The 17611-nt window shown below is 32.3% G+C and overlaps 1 pseudogene; it reads left to right on the forward strand.

Moving 5' to 3' along the window:
- Positions 1 to 5107: 5107 nt before the first annotated feature.
- Positions 5108 to 9058, forward strand: LOC126032393 (phosphatidylglycerophosphatase and protein-tyrosine phosphatase 1-like; annotated as a pseudogene).
- Positions 9059 to 17611: the final 8553 nt, after the last annotated feature.

Genomic DNA, 17611 nt, shown 5'->3' on the forward strand with positions numbered 1-17611 from the left:
TAAATCTTTGTGTCACCTATTAGAACTTCTACTTTGAACTACACATGAAAATTGTTTTTAAAAATTAGTATATGGTACTCTTTTTTCTTTGTCAGCAGAAGATCTGTTTTTATTGTATTGTTATTGTTGTTGTTGTTTTCTTTCTTTTTGGGTCACACCCAGTGGTTCTCAAGGATTACTCTTGGCTCTGCATTAGGAAATTGTTCTGGCTTGGGGCCAGAGAGGTGGCACAGAGCAGTAAGGTGTCTGCCTTGTGGTGCTAGCCTAGGATGGACCGTGGTTTGATCTCTTGGAGTCCCTTATGCCCCTCCCCCGCAAAAAACCCTCAAAAAACAAAAACAATAAAAAATAAATTGTTCTGGCAGGCTTTGGAGACCATGTGGGATGCCATGGATAGAACTCCAGTCTGCCATATGCAAGGCAAACACCCTACCTGCTGTGCTATCACTCTTGTTTCAGATGTCTTTTTGTCTGTTTGTTTATATTAAACATAACCAATAAGGGCATAATATTCACTTTGGTTTTGGTTTGTATTACATGTTAATCATTAGTTATATTGAACACCTTTGTTTATATATAACTCCTTTTCATTTGTATATCTATTGTTTATCTTCTCATGGAGTCTTTTGCCCTTTTAAGCTATTGAGTTTTATGTATTATTTCCATTTTTGATATGCTCTATCAATCAAATAAATGACCTAAAAATACTTTTCTCAATTCCATAGGATAACTTTTCATTTTGACTACAACTTACTTGCGCAAAAGTTTACATTCCTATTTGTATATTTAAGTTATTTTTTTTGTCAAATGCAAAACCATGCCAAGTTTTTATCAAGAAACAACTATATTATCTTCTAGATATTGTTTTTTTGTATTGTACTAGTTTTTATTTATTTATTTATTTATTTATTTTATTTATTTATTTTTGGGTTTTTTGGAGGGGCTCACACCTGGCAGCGATCAGGGGTTACTTCTGGCTTCACGCTCCTGGCAGGCTCAGGGGACCATATGGGATGCTGGGATTTGAACCGATGACCTTCTGCATTAAAGGTAAACGCCTTACATCCATGCATCTCTCTGGTCCTTGTACTAGTTTTTAATTCATTGTACTTTTTGCTCTTAGAACAAGTTGTTATAATCTCCTAAAAAGCATTAAGTGAAAGAATTACACTTTACCCATTGTATGTCTTTAGCACCTTTATCTTACATTTATTTTTTACTGTACCTTATTCTCTTTTTAATCTACTCTGTTGCATTTATCTATATATCTTTATCTTTAGAAATAAAATTTTCACATTTATTGACTTTTATGGTTCCATTATTTTAGATTTAATTGGAAAATGACTGGGATTTTGAGAAATATTGTGTGTATGGTAGATACTTCTTGATTACTACAAATATATTAACTATTTTTTGTAACCCATGAGCACTGAATATTTGTGCCTTATTCTAATTTTAAATGAATATTATATATTTTTCAGTTTACAGAAATTGAAATTTTGTGATTAAATTTAATACTAAGTATTAAATTAAAATTATTTTGATGCTTTAACCTTCCAATATCCATACATTTCTTTTAAATATTTTTATTTTTCATCACAGTAAAGAACTAATTTATATATGCAATAAAATTCTATAGTCCTTGTAATAGCATTAAACTGGGTAAGTTCATAAGGTGGTATCTAAGACTAGATACTTTTGAAATCTTATCTAAAATATTTTATATTTAGAAAGTTTAAGAAACTTTAGTCAGTAGATATAATATAATATTTACTTTACTTACATACAGTGCTCTCAAATTTGGTCCATGACATAGCATATGATACTCTGCATACTAGCAGGAATGGCAACTGAGCCTAAAACCAGAAGTAGTCACTGATCACCACTTAATATGGCCCAAACTTATCTCCAATCTTAAAAAAAAAAAATAAGTGACATTTTTAGATTTATGGGGCTGATAATGTTTCTTAGTTATCATCAAAGCTTTAAATAGATTATCATACATGGAAGTTTATGCCATAAAGACATTTTCTATATTCCCTTATATAAACAGCTAAACGAATTTAATGACTGAGTTTTTTTTTTCAAAAAATTAGTTCTACTATGATTATACTTGTCAGAAATTAAATTACTCATCTATACCAGGAGGCATGTTTAATAATAGGATAATTATTATTGTATTATTTCTTTTTTGTTTGTTTGTGTAATTTTTTTTTGTTTGCTTGCTTTGGTTTTGGGCCATACCTGGTGACGTACAATGGTTACTCTTGACTATGTGCTCAGAAATCACTCCCAGTTTGAGGGATCATATGGAACTCTGGGTGATAGAACCTCTGTCTATTCTAGGTCAGCTGTGTGCAAGGCAAATGCCTTTTCACCGTACCACTGCTCTGGTCTTTGTATTCTTTCTTTTTTTTAAAAATAATATATTTATTTAAGAACCATAATTACTAATATGTTTGTGGTTGGGCATTCGTGGTGGAAATGTTACATTGGTAAAGGGGGTGTTTTTTTATGAAGTATTTCTTTTTCTGATGTGTTTCTCCAGGTTTACATATAAAATTTACAGTTATAAGCAGTATGTATTATTGTTTTATTGGGCTTGGAGAAGCTAAAACAGATGAACAATAAAGAATAAAACAATTTTCCTACAGATCAAACATTCTAGCCTATGACTTTAGAATGGCAAAAGAACAATTTAAACTTAAAATGCTGCTAACATAAAATTTATGGCCAATTTCCCCTATATTTTAGGATAATCAAAAGTAATACCTAAAGTATTAATTTAAAATGTCTTCATACTCAGAATTTGATTTCAGTGATAGCTATGTAAATGAACATATCCTAAGCCACAGTCAACTGAGCAAGCATCTGAGAACAAATTTGAAGATAAATTAGTTGTAATGGAATAATTGATTACTTCTCAAAAAGAGTACTACTTAAAATATGTCCAAATATTTTATGTTTTGTTTTATGGCTTCTGTAAAAAATGTACAACTACATTTCGTCTGTTGAACACTTATAATCAATTTTAGATTAATGCTATACAGTTAACGTTTACATTGGCTATAATAAACTCCATAATTTTAATCTGTCTCAGTTTAACCTGTATTAGTGCCATAACATACAATCATATTGCTCTTTTTCTTCAAAGTAGCAAATTAGGGAGAATAAACATACAATAGGCATCTTTATAGTTCTGTTTCTACTTAAGTGATGGCAGTTGATAATAAGTAGATCTGTGAATATAATTATTTTATATAATGTTAATTAAACTAAAGTTATGCTGTAATTTATTTAACTGGTGGATGTTATTTTAAAATTGATATGTTAATTATATTCAAGTCAGTTTTATATTATATTGTCTTGTCCAGTCATCAGCAACTGCTCCAATTTTCAGTCATGTATTGATTAATAAAGAAGCTATGTATAAAAAAAAGTCTTGTTAGATATTTCAGCTATTATCTGAATGTTATCCCCAGGTAATACTGTTTACCTATTTTCTAAAACCTTGAAGTCTAATGTTGGATTGGTCTCTTTATGGATTAAATTAATTAATGAGTCAATTTTTTAAAATAGGTAGGCTTTATTAGTATTGCATGTTGACTCTAGCAAGTAGTTATCCTCTATGATCAGTTTATTTAGACTTTCCACACATTTCTTTGCTACCTTGACATCAGCACAGATACATGTCAATACTTTCAGATTATGGAATAATATTGACTATTGAATTATATAATAAATCACTTTGAGTTAGCAAAACTCAATATCAAAGTCAGGTCATGTATTTTTCTTTCAACATTGCAAAGTAAATTTGCTTTATATATGATTATGTGTCAAGTTTGCAACACCAAATTCTCCATTATATTGTCACATTTTGAATCTACATAAACCACTCCTACCCACTCCACAGAATTCTGTTCCCAGGAAAACTAGATCTGTAGAACAGTTCTCAAGTTCTGTTGCCTTTGTCTTTCTGTGGTTCTTTGATGATGTATTTTTAGACCCCACATATGAGAGAGATTCTTTTGTTAACTTTATTCAGCATAATACTATCTACATAGCAGCAAACAGAATAGCTTTTTTACTTTTTATTTAAAGAAAATGCATCACATAGTTGACATAGTTGACTATAATAGTTTGTTTCCAAATAGATGAAAACATATTTTGCCTTTTCTTATAAGCAAGAGTTACTCCACTATCGATATATACCATTTTTTTTTATTTAACCATCTGTTCGTGCAAAATTAGGTTGTTTCCAGATTTTGCTATTGCGGTTAGTGCTTCAAGAAACAGATAGTACAAATATCTTCTAAGTAAATGTTTTTGGACATTGTGATAAATGTCAAGAAGTGGAATTGCTGGGTCATACAAAAGTTGCTGCTGCTGTTGTTTTGAGACATATCTATACTATTTGCCCAAAGTTTGGAGGATTACTTTATATTTCTAAGGAAGTCTTTTTTTTTTTTTTTTTTTGCCACATCCATACCAGCACTTATTGTATTTGTTCTTTCTGGTGTTGTCACCTTTCATTACTCAGAATCTGGAAACATTTTCTTATTCAGTGGTCAAAAATATTGAAGCAAATAAAAAAAGTGAAACTGGGGCCAGCAAGGTGGTGCTAGAGATAAGGTGTCTGCCTTGTAAGCGCTAGCCAAGGAAGGACCGCGGTTCGATCCCCCGGCATCCCATATGGTCCCCCCAAGCCAGGGGCAATTTCTGAGTGCTTAGCCAGGAGTAACCCCTGAGCATCAAACGGGTTTGGCCCGAAAAACCAAAAAAAACAAAAAAAAAAAAGTGAAACTACAGAAGGTTAAAAAAGTATCTGCACTACAATGTAAATCACAACTAGAATAAAATTATACCCTACAAACTTGGAATAAACATTTTCCCAAAACTCATATGACAAAGCATTAATATCACTGATATAAGGTAACTTTAAAAATTATAAAAAAAAAAACCAACAACTTTAAGGGGGGGTCAGCTTGGAGTGGGCGCCCCCGGGCCCCTTCATGGGCTGTTGACTTGGGACAAACCCACCTGGTTCCTCAAGTCTATCCACCTGGCAGGATGCTTTGCTGGGCTGCGCCCGTTTGAGTGGGATGGCATGGCGGCCTGTGGCTTGCTGGAGGCTTGCCTGGCCCGGGTGCTCTTCTACCCGTCGCTCCTCTGCACGGTGCTGCGGGAGAAGATGCCGGGCCGGGGGCACCACGAGTAGTACCACGGCATCGACTCCACCGTGTTGCTGGGCGCGCTGCCCTTGCGGAGTATGACACGTCTGTTGGTGCAGGTGGAGATCAACATGAATGAGGCCGTGATCAACATGAATGAGGAATATGAGACGAGGTTTCTGTGCAACTCCTACAAGTAATGGAAACAAGTCGGGGTCAAACAACTGCGCCTCAGCACCGTGGACATGACTGGCATTCCCAGCCTGGCCCATCTGCACCAAGGAGTCCAGTTTGCACTCAAGTATCGGGCCCAGGGCCAGAGTGTCTATGTGCACTGTAAGGCCGGGCGCTCCAGGAGTGCTACCATGGTAGCGGCCTATCTGATCCAGGCCTACAGCTGGAGCCCTGAGGAAGCCGTAGAGGTCATCACCTGCATCCGCTCACACGTCCTCATCAGGGCTGGCCAGCTGGCAGTTCACCAGTTCCACAAGGAAGTCACTTCAGGGAAGGGAGACGAGAAAATGCCTGATAAACCTCCTCTCTACAGAAATCTAATAGGACCGAAGGGAATAGAGCGTCAACTTGTAGCATGAATGTGCTAAGTAATGAAGAGTTTTGCTCCCTTGGTCTTGTTTCATTTTCCTGTTGTGCGGATAGAAAAAAATCACCCTCAAAATCAAACAAACAAACAAAAAATGAAAAGAAGTACATCTCTTCAAAAAAAAAACTTTAAAAATGAATATAATAGATGAGCAGAAACTTTCATAAGGACATACAAATAGCCATCAAGTACAATAAAAAAAAACTGCATCATTGAGCATCAAGAAAATGTGAATCAAAATGGTAATGAGATTTCATCAGTGAGACTAGTAAGCATCAAAAAGAACAAACACAACTTTAATCAAGCTTAATTTTATATCAAGGGTAATATTCAAAACAGATTTTCACTGGTGAATTTAGTAGTAGAATTATATATGCTTTATGGCCCAAATGAGAAAAAACAATTTGAAAATAAATTAAGATAAAATGGATGTTGGGACAAGAGAGATAGTACATATTATAGGGCACTTGGCTTGCATTGACTTTGTCATGGATTAAAGTGTCTTAAGTTAAATCACTTCATATAAACTATGAACATTACAGTCCTTTATCAGATCATAAGTCATTATTACTGTTTAATTCTCTCAATACCTATTGATTGGACTATTTGAAATCGTCACACAAAACAAGAGCAGAAAAATAATATCCTTATATAAATTCACTTATTAATTTCCAATTTAAATTTCTTATAGATTCTTGTTCATATGATGCTAACCACTTCACTTAGTGAATTTTTTAAATGTTGATTTTTAATGTTTAATATATTTATAGTGAAGTAATATCTTTATTAAGGATTACACTGAAATGACATGTTAGAGCTACCAAAAATTCATCTTGATAACACAGGAAGAATATGTATGAAATAATGTTCCCATTAAGAGTATTCATATACTAGTAGACTTACCATCATGTATAAGAAAAATAAGTATAGGGCATTTGCCTTTTATATTGATGACTGGGTTCCATCCCTGGCATCCAAAATGGTCTCTGGAATATCCCAGGAGTAATTTCTAAACTCACAGCCAGGAGTAATCTCCCAGTGTCCCCGATTGTGCCCTCCAAAAAACAAACAAAAGAAATGCTAAATATTAGGCAATGAGGTATAATTTCCATGGCAATATATATTCCTGTTGAATAATATCTATCAATTTAAAGAAAAAATATGACCTCTACTTAACTTAATAAATTAAAATTAACAGGATTTTTGTTCTTTACTAGGATACTGATGTTCAGGGATTTATTAAAGACTTAGAAATAAAATAATAAGCACAATTTTAAATCTAAATTGTCATTGTTTAAAAATCTAGTATTCTGAAAGCAAACTTAATAGTTTGTTGTGGTTAAGATGCCATTAGCTATTCTTACAAATAATGCCTGTCAAGTAATTTCTAAAATTGAATAGCAAACATACATTTTATTCTCTGTACATACAAATACCAATGGCACAAACCCTAGAACATCTATATATTAATAAATATTTATGTCAACTTGTAGTATATATTAAATACTGTGTAGTAAACATATAATAAATATATTTGTTGCAAAAATATCAAGTGATATATTTTATCTTTTAGACCATTAAAATCCTCTTTCCATCCAAGGTTTTCACTGAGGATGCAAATCACAAAGTTAGTGTCCTCGTACTTTCTGACTGCAACAGCCCAAGTTGAATGAAGGAATATTGGAGAAAACTAACTCAGAAACATTGTAAGCAGAAGTAACCTATTTAGCTCTAAACAAATACTTAAAAATTGAGTTTACCAAAATAAATCATCTTTCTGAAACAAATATCACTTTGTAATTTAGTAGTATAATGGTTGTAATCTATGACAACTTTAAAATAGGTGTTATATAGTTAATATCTTTTATAGAAATGACATAGTCATATTTCAAATATTGATAATTTTATTTTTGAAAAAGTATAAGTAATGACAAATTATTCCTAAGCATATATCTTTGCCGATTTTAGGCCACACTGGCGATAGTCAGGGATTACTCTTGGCTTTGTGTTAAGCAATAATGTCTGACAGGATTGGGGAATCATGTGGATTGCTAGGTATCAAACCCAAGTTGGTCGTGTGCAGGCAAATGCCCTACTTATTGTGCTATAAATCCACCCCACTCCCAGAGATTTAAAATATATATTTATAACATAGAATACATATATTTAAAAACATGGCACCAAAAGTTAAAAGAAAACATGGTGCCTTAATTTATATTTTCTCATATTTTGTTAAAAAATATAAATGTAGCTCCATCTTGTGGCTGATAATTTGGCTTCCCCAATGACGCTTTGTTGTGATTATATTTTATACTGTTAAATTAACCTTATTTTCCTAAAATATAATTAACACTTGAACAGCTTTTAAGTCAAGTATTATATTGTACAACTTATTGTATCTTACTTTCATTTCCATCAAATTATTATTATTTTAACTGAACTTTTTGTTTGCATTCAATGTTCAGAAATTATAGAAATAAGAAACAAATATTGATAATGCATACTTATGTTAAATTCAGAGAAAGGAATGCATTATTTATAAAAACACTTGTACTATATACATCATGAAATAATGTATAAAAAGTAACAGTAGAGGAAATGTAACAGAATAAAGTAGCTAAACCAGTCAATTTTTAAATTATACAGTAAAAGATTCATATTGCAACAACTTATTTTGTTCAATCAGTACAGCTTTATAATAAAAGTTCAAAACTTTAGTATTTAGTAAAATAAAGTTTTTGTCTTTCATCTATCATCAAAGTGTTCTGATAAAGAAATACAGGAAGGGGCCTGAGCACTAGAACAGCAGTAGGGCATTTGCCTTGCAAGGGGCTGACCCTGGCTAGACCTCGGTTGGATCCCAGGCGTCCCCTATGGTTCCCCAAGCAGAAGAGATTTCTGAGCATGTAACCAGGAGTAACCCCTGAGCATCTTCCGGTGTGACCCCTTCCCGGAAAAAAAAAAAAAAAAACATGCAGGGCAAGGATTTATACATAGCAAAAACGTACTAAATGAGGACTAACTGTTAGAACATCATCAGAATAGATTTTATTAAAATTTGAAGAACATTAAATTTTATCAAAAGTTGAAATATGTAATAAAAGTTGTAAACAATAACAATAAAAGTTTATTTTATTTTTTTATTTAATTAAATGTTTTTTTATTTTTGGGCCACACCCAGTGACGCTCAGGGGTTACTCCTGGCTATGGACTCAGAAATCACTCCTGGCTTGGGGGACCATATGGGACAGTGGGGGATCAAACCATGGTCCGTGCTAGGTCAGACACATGCAAGGCACATGCCCTACTGCTGCATCACCGCTTCGGCCTCAACAATGGAAGTTTAAAATGAAAAAAACAATTGTGAATGTGAAGAAAATTAAATTATATTTAGATAAAAGTTTATTTGAATAATTTAATCTCTTTAAAACACTAAAAATAAATACATATATCTCTAAGTATATGCAAGCAAGTGAACAAGTATATATTATTTTCATAAGTGTGTACACTTTACATAAACATGAATATATGAGTATTTCCAAATGTGCATGTTTTGTATGTAATTTATTTAGAAAAATCAAAAAACATTATATATTATCAACGTATTATTACAATTGTATAGATACATTTTAACTTGAAATAATTATTAAAAAGAGATTAGTGATATTGTAACATACATAGCTTTATTATATATTTAGTTAAGACAAATTAAATAAGTGTTCAATGCATTTAATTTACTTTAGTAGTTGAGAATATTTATAATAGAAAATTTCATGAGTAATTAACATTTTATTATATGTAATTTTAGTATATTATTTTTTGGGTTTTGATATGGTAATAGGCTTATTTTAAGAAATAAAATAATTATAAAACAAAAGAGCATATTTATTCTAGGTAATTATTGTTATGCCAAGAAAATAATATGCTGGCATTGTTTTTGTTTTTGTTTTGGGGCCACACTCAGTGACACTCAGGGGTTACTCCTGGCTATGCACTCAGAAATTGCTCCTGGCGTGGGGACCATATGGGATACCGGCTTTTGAACCAAAGTTCGTCCTGGATCAGCAGCGTGCAAGGCAAATGCCCTATCACTGTGCTATTGCTCCAGCCCAACATGGTAGCTTTAAAACTCCAAATTAGAAAGTACTTTAAAACCTACAATAACCATAATTTCCTGATGGTCTTATTGAGACAAATTATGGTTGTTATAATAAAAATATTTTGCTTCTTTTAGGAATAGCCAATCTTTGTGTGATATTTTCATATATTCGGTATGACCAATTAGAAATAATGGTCTATGAACTCTGTTAAAAAAAAGCTATTACATTACAATTACAAATTATTTGTGTGAGTTTCTTATGAGTGCTTGACAGTCCATGGAGACCAATTAATGTGGATTATTTAAATGATACTTTTGAATATAATAGGAGAATATAAAGTGGTGTAGTGTAACTTGGTACAAAAGTTCTAGTATCTAGGTGATGACACGTGTGAATTTTAATTGAGGAAAAATTGGATTAAACTCTACTTTAACATAATAAAAACACAAAACCAAATTCTACTGAAGGTGCAGAAATTAGTGGAAATTATTAACTAATATTATAAAAAGATTATTTTATTTAGAAACAGAATCTTTTGAACCTAACCTATAGATAATTGAAAGGTAATGTGAATATCACTGTTGATAAAAAAAAATTAGGCATACCTTTAATACAAAGTATGACTAATTCAAAAGTTTTGTAAATTCGGACTATCTTAGAAAGCAATAATAAGAAATCTAAGTTTATAACTAAAATTAGTAGAACAAGACAGTCAATAAAATAGATAAAAGAAAATTACTAAAAGTAGATGGAAATAACAAAATACAAATCAAGAAAACTATGCAAATATTACATAATCAAAATAATTATTTTAAACAAGTCATTGATTTTTGTTTGGGGATCATTTTCACCTATTTTCAGGGTTGACTCCTGGCTCTGATTTCCTACTGATGTTCAGGGGACCATATGCTAGGTAAGTGCTCTACCCTCTATAAGATCTCTCTGGTTCCAGAATGGACCATTTTTAAGCTGGTTTTATGCTGAAGAAAAATAAGGCAAAACTAAAAGTATAATTTTTTTAAAAAAAATACAAAAATACTAAAGATTTGAAAAAATTATAAACATTATAAATTATATATTATGCATAATATGTATAAGAAATAATTCACTATAAACTTATAGAAGAAATGCACAAATATATAGAAATATTAAAGAGTCTATAATAATTATGGAAGAAATTTGATACTTGAACAGACCCTACCACATGAAAAATATTTAAATAATCAAAGCCTCCCTAAACTAAAGGTCCAGAATCAGACAGACATCTTTACTACTGAATAATTAATTTTCTTCCCTCATCTTTTGCTTTTCATTTCAAAATCTTTCAGAAAAAATGAACATGAGAAAAACTTCCAAAATGTTCTCTTAGGTCAGTCGTTTGATTCTAAAAATAGATAAAAAGATATGACAAAATGAAATTAAATAACACTTTCTTATTAATAAGGGTGCACCAATTATCAGCAAATACTAAAAATTTTACACAATGCAGAATACATCTAGTGTGTTCATGGCTTTCTCCTAACTCTGTTATGAGATCATATGGGGTACCATAATATACCTGATATAACTTAGAGGAGTTTATGGGGCACCTAGTTTTGAGCCAGCATCTTTCATATAAAAGTAAAGTGTCCTATCCACTCTACTATCTCTCTAGCTGCCCCCCCTTTTTTATAATTGTAGCTGACATTTATTCTTTTTGTGTGCGAAGTTGTGGAAACCCCACTATTATTTAAGAACTGTTTTGTAAGTGATCACAGAATACATGGCTCAGAAATTTGACTTGGAATGACTCATTACCCTCCTTCTTGATAACACAAATAGAAACAATAGATGCAGATAGTTTAATGAAAGTTCCTGAAACTTCTAGCATTTCTTCACACCTAAGTGTGGTATTTTGATTGTGATGAATCAAAGTCTATGCTTAATTGAGACTATCAGTCTCTGAATGGCTATACATAATCTCCCCATGCACACATATGCTTTGAGCTTGCTCATCCCATACATTTCAAAGATGATGAATTTTTAAAAGGTGATCCGAAGATCAGACAGAATAAGATAAAAGAACAAAACAGAAGTTGTGAGTCCTTTTGTAACTCAGAATCACAAGTCACAGCATATTACCTTTACTGTTTCTTATTGATGTAAATAAAATGTAAGAAAAATAGGTTTTTGTTTGTTTATGTTTTGGGGCCACATCCAGCAGTTATCAGGGATTACTATTGGATCTGTTCTCAGAAATCACTCCTGGCAGGTTTGGGGACCATATAAATGCCAGGAATTGAACCGAGGTCCATCCTAGATTAGTAGCGTTCAAGGCAAATGACCTACCACTGTGCTAACGCTCCGACAGGAAAATAGATCTAACTAATTGATAGGTAGTGACCTAAGGGCTATGTATTCAAAATAATGCTATAATCACATATAAATTGATGACTAAAAGTATGCAAGTAAATGCAAATTTTCTCATATGAAGGGTAAAGATTTCTCATTAATATATTGAAGCATCAGTATTTTTTAAAATTTCACCTTGTAAAAATACAATGCTACAATTTAAGATGACATGATATTAACAGGGGCCAAGAATGTAGTTCAAATTGCTAGATTGCATTCTTTGAGTGCTGGAGCCTCAGGTTTGAAAGGCCTCCCAGAACCTCTTGGTTTCTGATCATTTCTAGCAACACTTCCTGAGCAACAATTTGGCACAGGTCCCAAATACCATTCAATTTGGCCCAAACAAACAAACGAAAAGCATCAGAGTTATATTGTTAGCCACTGCTATTAAATATTAGGTTCAATAAACTTGTCAATATATTCTCTTAAAGTAATCAAAATGTGTAATGAGTATGAAATAAAAATGAAAGGGGGTATTCTTTTATGACTGAAACCCAACTGCAAACATGTTTGTAATCATGGTGCTTAAATAAAGATTTATTTTTTAAAAATGAAGCTTTTGATTGAGCTCCTCTTAAAGTAATTGGGTATTTCTTAGCTGAATAAATTAAGAATATACTAAAAAGTTAATTAAGAAAAACATAGAGAAAACATACCAATACTTAGATCTCAAGAGAGTTTTCCATATCACTCCAATTTCAAAGGTTACAGAGGTAAACCAAGAGAATGGGACTACATCAAACTATCTCTTTGACAAAAGGAACAAATTAAAACTAAAAGACAACTGAGAAGAAAATATTTGCACTCAACAGATGATATTGGGATATACAAAGTTTCCTAAAGATTAACCTAAAATTCTAAAATTTGATCAAGAAATGGGGATAAGAAATGAATAGACAACTCTTTTAAGATCAATAGAGGAAAAAAAAGATGGCCAACAGGTACCTAATAAATGCTTGTTATCACTTATTATTAAGGAAACCTAAATCAAAATGACAACAATCTTTCATATTATTCAGTGATAAAGACATATAATTGGAATAATTCATGTTGGCAAGGATGTGGTGAAAAGGAACCCTCATCCTATGATGACAGTAATGTTGTTCTACCCCAATGCAAATCAGCATGGAGAGTTAACAGTAAACTCATGATTAAGAAGATCTATCAACCAGCAAGTTTATTTTTGGCTATATATCCATATATATCCAAAAGTACATATGCATATAACTATTCATCATAGAACTTAGTATATTAGCTAAGTACTGGAATCAATCATGATGTCTAACAATGATGAGTGGATCACGAAGGTTTTGGGCTCATATATTTATTGTATACAATGAAATACTGCATAGCTCTAATCATGCATTGATGATTTCACTGCAACATGAATAAAATTAGAAAATATAATGTTAAGTGAAATAAGTTAAAAGAAGAATATAGAATGATATCACTTATCTGTGGTATTTAGAATAACTGTACAATGAAATGCAATGAATTAAAAGAGGGTTTTCTACAATATATTTGGGCCCCAGACTTTAGTGAGAAGAAAAAATAGGAGAAAGATATAGGTGAGATAATGGGGGACAGAGATCAAGAGGATTCATGTACAAGGTGTTAAGGAAGGACAGAACTAAATATTCAAACCATGAAGTCAATAACATTATAATCATGAGACCCAAACTTTAACAGTTAAACTTAAAACGTGCTTGTCACGATAGTAGGTTAGGGTGTGGGAGAAGGGGGTTATATGCGATAGATTCTGGGACATTGTTGAAGGGAGGTTGACACTGTGGTGGGATTGTTGCTGAAACATTTTATGTAAAACACAACTATGAATAACTATAATATTTAAAATTTAAAAATTTGAGTAAATAAAAACAAAACTCAATTAGGTTGAATTACAAATTGATTTCTACTTTTTGAGGGGTAGCTTATGTTTAATTCTGTTAATGTTATGAAAATATTCAATGAATATTGATGCAAATAATTGAGTTCAGAAATAAGTTTAAAGTAGGCATATAAAAATGTGAATATCATCTTAATAATTAGTGATTGGTTTTGAAAGAAATATGAACCCTACCAACACATTTTTCTGTAAGCACCATGTATCAACTTCGGATGTTTCAATAATAAAATAAAATGTCATGATATAGCATGATTGTTTTCATTTTGTTGATTGCAAATTTTCTCTTCCTACAGGAGATATTGTAGAAATTTATGGTTTCAACCTTTAGTTTACAATTAATGTTATTGCTTAGCTGTGGGAATACAAATTGCTATCTATTCCCAACATAACAACAGGCAACCTTTACAAAAGTCATTTCATAAATTCTGCCTTTGCTAGGAAAAAAAAGGTTTATTGTATAAGAGCTATTGACAAAGGGCAAGTTGAGAAAGGTTATAAAATTAGGAGAGGAAAAAACTTCACTCCTATTTATATGTTCTGTCTACATGTTGAAAACATTCTCAAAATTTAAAATGTCTGATTTAATACTTTGAAAATCATTGATGATTTATTCACTGTCCACTGTAAAATATAGTTAATATATTTTAAATAGAACGAAATTTCAGCTTTATGTCAATTCAAGTTACATTTTAAAACTTCATGATTATATATACAAATATGTTATTATTTATATGAAAACATTTTTGTAATGCAAAGAATATTTTCTATTACTTAGAGAAACAAATGTCGAAATTCTTATGAGAACTCTGGTTTTTGGAAAGAAATTTATGCCCTGTCTTTAATTCTTTGCAACTCTCTGGCAAGCATATATTCTTTATTCACAAATATATTTAAAAACCAGATTATACTATGATTTATTTGTTTTAAAAACAAGTGAAAAACAGTTTGCATAGTTTTATTTTGGTTTTGTTTTGTTATTAGTTCATACCAATCAGGGATTCATCCTGTGTCTGTACCTTGGAATTAGTCCTGATAAGTTTGGTGAACCATGAGGGATGCTAGAGATCAAAACTGGCTCATCTCATGCAAAAAATGATTCCTATTCATTGTATTCATTGTATTATTAATTCATTCCCTACAGAAGGTTACACAAGGTTACAAGGTTTTAATATAGAAACTGAATACAAATTTTAATATTTATATTAAATATATTTAAATATCTATTAAATATATATAATATTTATATTAATGTGGGGTATATTTGTTGTATATTTCTTAAGTAGTTTGTGGTGGATTTTCAATAGACACAATATTATGTCCCAGTTCAAGAGATTAGCAGAGCTTCTTGGTATAGAAACTGTGTGATTTTCTTATATGTATTTGTCAGAAAGTGACATCTTTTGGGGGAGGGTCACACCCAGTGGCTCTCAGGGCTTACTCCTGGCTCTGCACTCAGAAATCACTCCTGGCAGGCTCGGGGGACCATATGGGATATCGGGATTCAAACCCCTGTCCGTCCTGGATCAGATGCTTGCAAAGCAAACACCCTACTGCTGTGCGATCTCTCCAGCCCTAGAAAGTGGCATCTTGTCTCTATTCATAAAGACTGATGCAAAACATGAGTGTAAGATCTGGGAGTATAGCTCAGAGTTAGAATACATGCCTTTTCTGTGGGAGTACTTATTGATCCAGATATCAAAAGAACAACATGGAGATCTTTTTTGAAAAGCATTATTTAATTATGTGTTACTAGTGAGTTATTTACATAAATGTAGTTGTTATTTTTTTATTCATTTAAATATTTTTGTGTGTCCTCTTATGCAGTACTCAGGGGACTCCAAACATTCATAGGGGCAACTGGGCCAGACATTGAGACTACCGGAGAATACAGAGCGGTTCAAATCTGTGAGGTTGATTTTAACTGATGGTCTTCCAAGGCCACATCTCGGAATGCCCATTTGTCTTCAGGTTTACAACCAAAACTATGCTCAGATGTCACTTGGTGATCAAGCCCAGTCCAGACAAATATAAGGAAGGTATGTACCTTAACTCCTGTACCATATCTCTTGCCCCTAATTTACATTAATTGTTGTTCTATTGGTTACCAAGTGTGTAAATACTTTTGTTCTAGAAGTGGTTTTTACAAACAACTTATCCATTAATAAATTGCTATTATTCCTCCACAAGTTCCTTAGAGTATTGTCAATAACTTAGTCCATTTGATAACCTCAATTTAGTTGTGAGTTTATGTTTAATTTTTGAAGTATTTAAATAGTTTCTTGCTTTATTATGTTTACCAAATATATATAGGATCACCCAGTACTTTCCTTTCCTCTAATAATTTAGTTTGCTTAGTGGAATTCCCTCTTCTTTCATGAATTTAGTATCAAAACACAAATTTCATCATGTAAATTTATCCATATATCTACCATGTTAGGCACTTACAATTAATTACAAACACTAATTTTCAAATTTTGGGCTACTGTGAAGGTAAGAAGTGCTCAGGCCATGGGGATATTGTTGGAAAGATGTGTGCAGAAATAATGTTAACCGTATATTAATTTTTGATCCTCAATAAAAATAAGCTATTATAAAAAAAGAAGCAATGAAAGCATGAAAAAAAAACAAATTTTGTAATTTTTGAATAGAAATGTTAAAATAGAATTGGTATTTTATATATCAGATTTTTGTATTGCTTTGTGTCAGTCATCCAGTGCCCAAGAACAAGATTTGGTAACTGTAGCAGTGCTGGGGATCAAAACCTCATACAGACAAGACATATGTCTAAATGGCAGAGGCCCTTGTAACAAGCAGAGAACTTTACTAAAAGCAGGAGCCCTGAGAATTAAGTATAACCATTTAAGGTTTGAATAGAGACAGTGAGAGCATAGAATTTTAACCCTGGAAAACTGAGTCTAACTTATCAAAAGTCCCCATTATCTGTACATTCCGGCTTGCCCAAGATGGGTCCCATTGACTGTACACTCTGGCCTGCCTGAGATGGGTCCCATTATCTGTACATTCTGACCCACTCGCATTGGGCCGTTATCTAGATATTTTTGTCTGTTCAATGTATCTATGCCATATCTGCATGCGTACATGTAGAATCCTGCCCGCAGAGCGCTTCAAAAAGTATTTAAACTGAACCTTATACTTCAATAAACGTAATCCTTTTCCCAGCCCTTTCTGTCTCAGTGTCTGTGATTTGTTCTGTGTGTGTCTGTCTTTGTCTGATGCTCCCTCCGAGAAATAAACCATATTGGATGGTGTTCCTGCAGGATGGGACAACTAAGTAGTCCATATGACATTTATTTTTAATTTTTTGAGAACTGTCCATACATTTTTTTTTCCTAGATACAGGCTCACTTTTAGTTTTCACCATTAAATAATGAAGGTTCTTTACTTTATACTCCTACCAAGTTATTTGTTGCATTTGGGCACA

The sequence above is a fragment of the Suncus etruscus genome, chromosome 16 (genome assembly GCF_024139225.1).
Source record: "Suncus etruscus isolate mSunEtr1 chromosome 16, mSunEtr1.pri.cur, whole genome shotgun sequence".
In the NCBI taxonomy this organism is placed as follows: Eukaryota; Metazoa; Chordata; class Mammalia; order Eulipotyphla; family Soricidae; genus Suncus; species Suncus etruscus.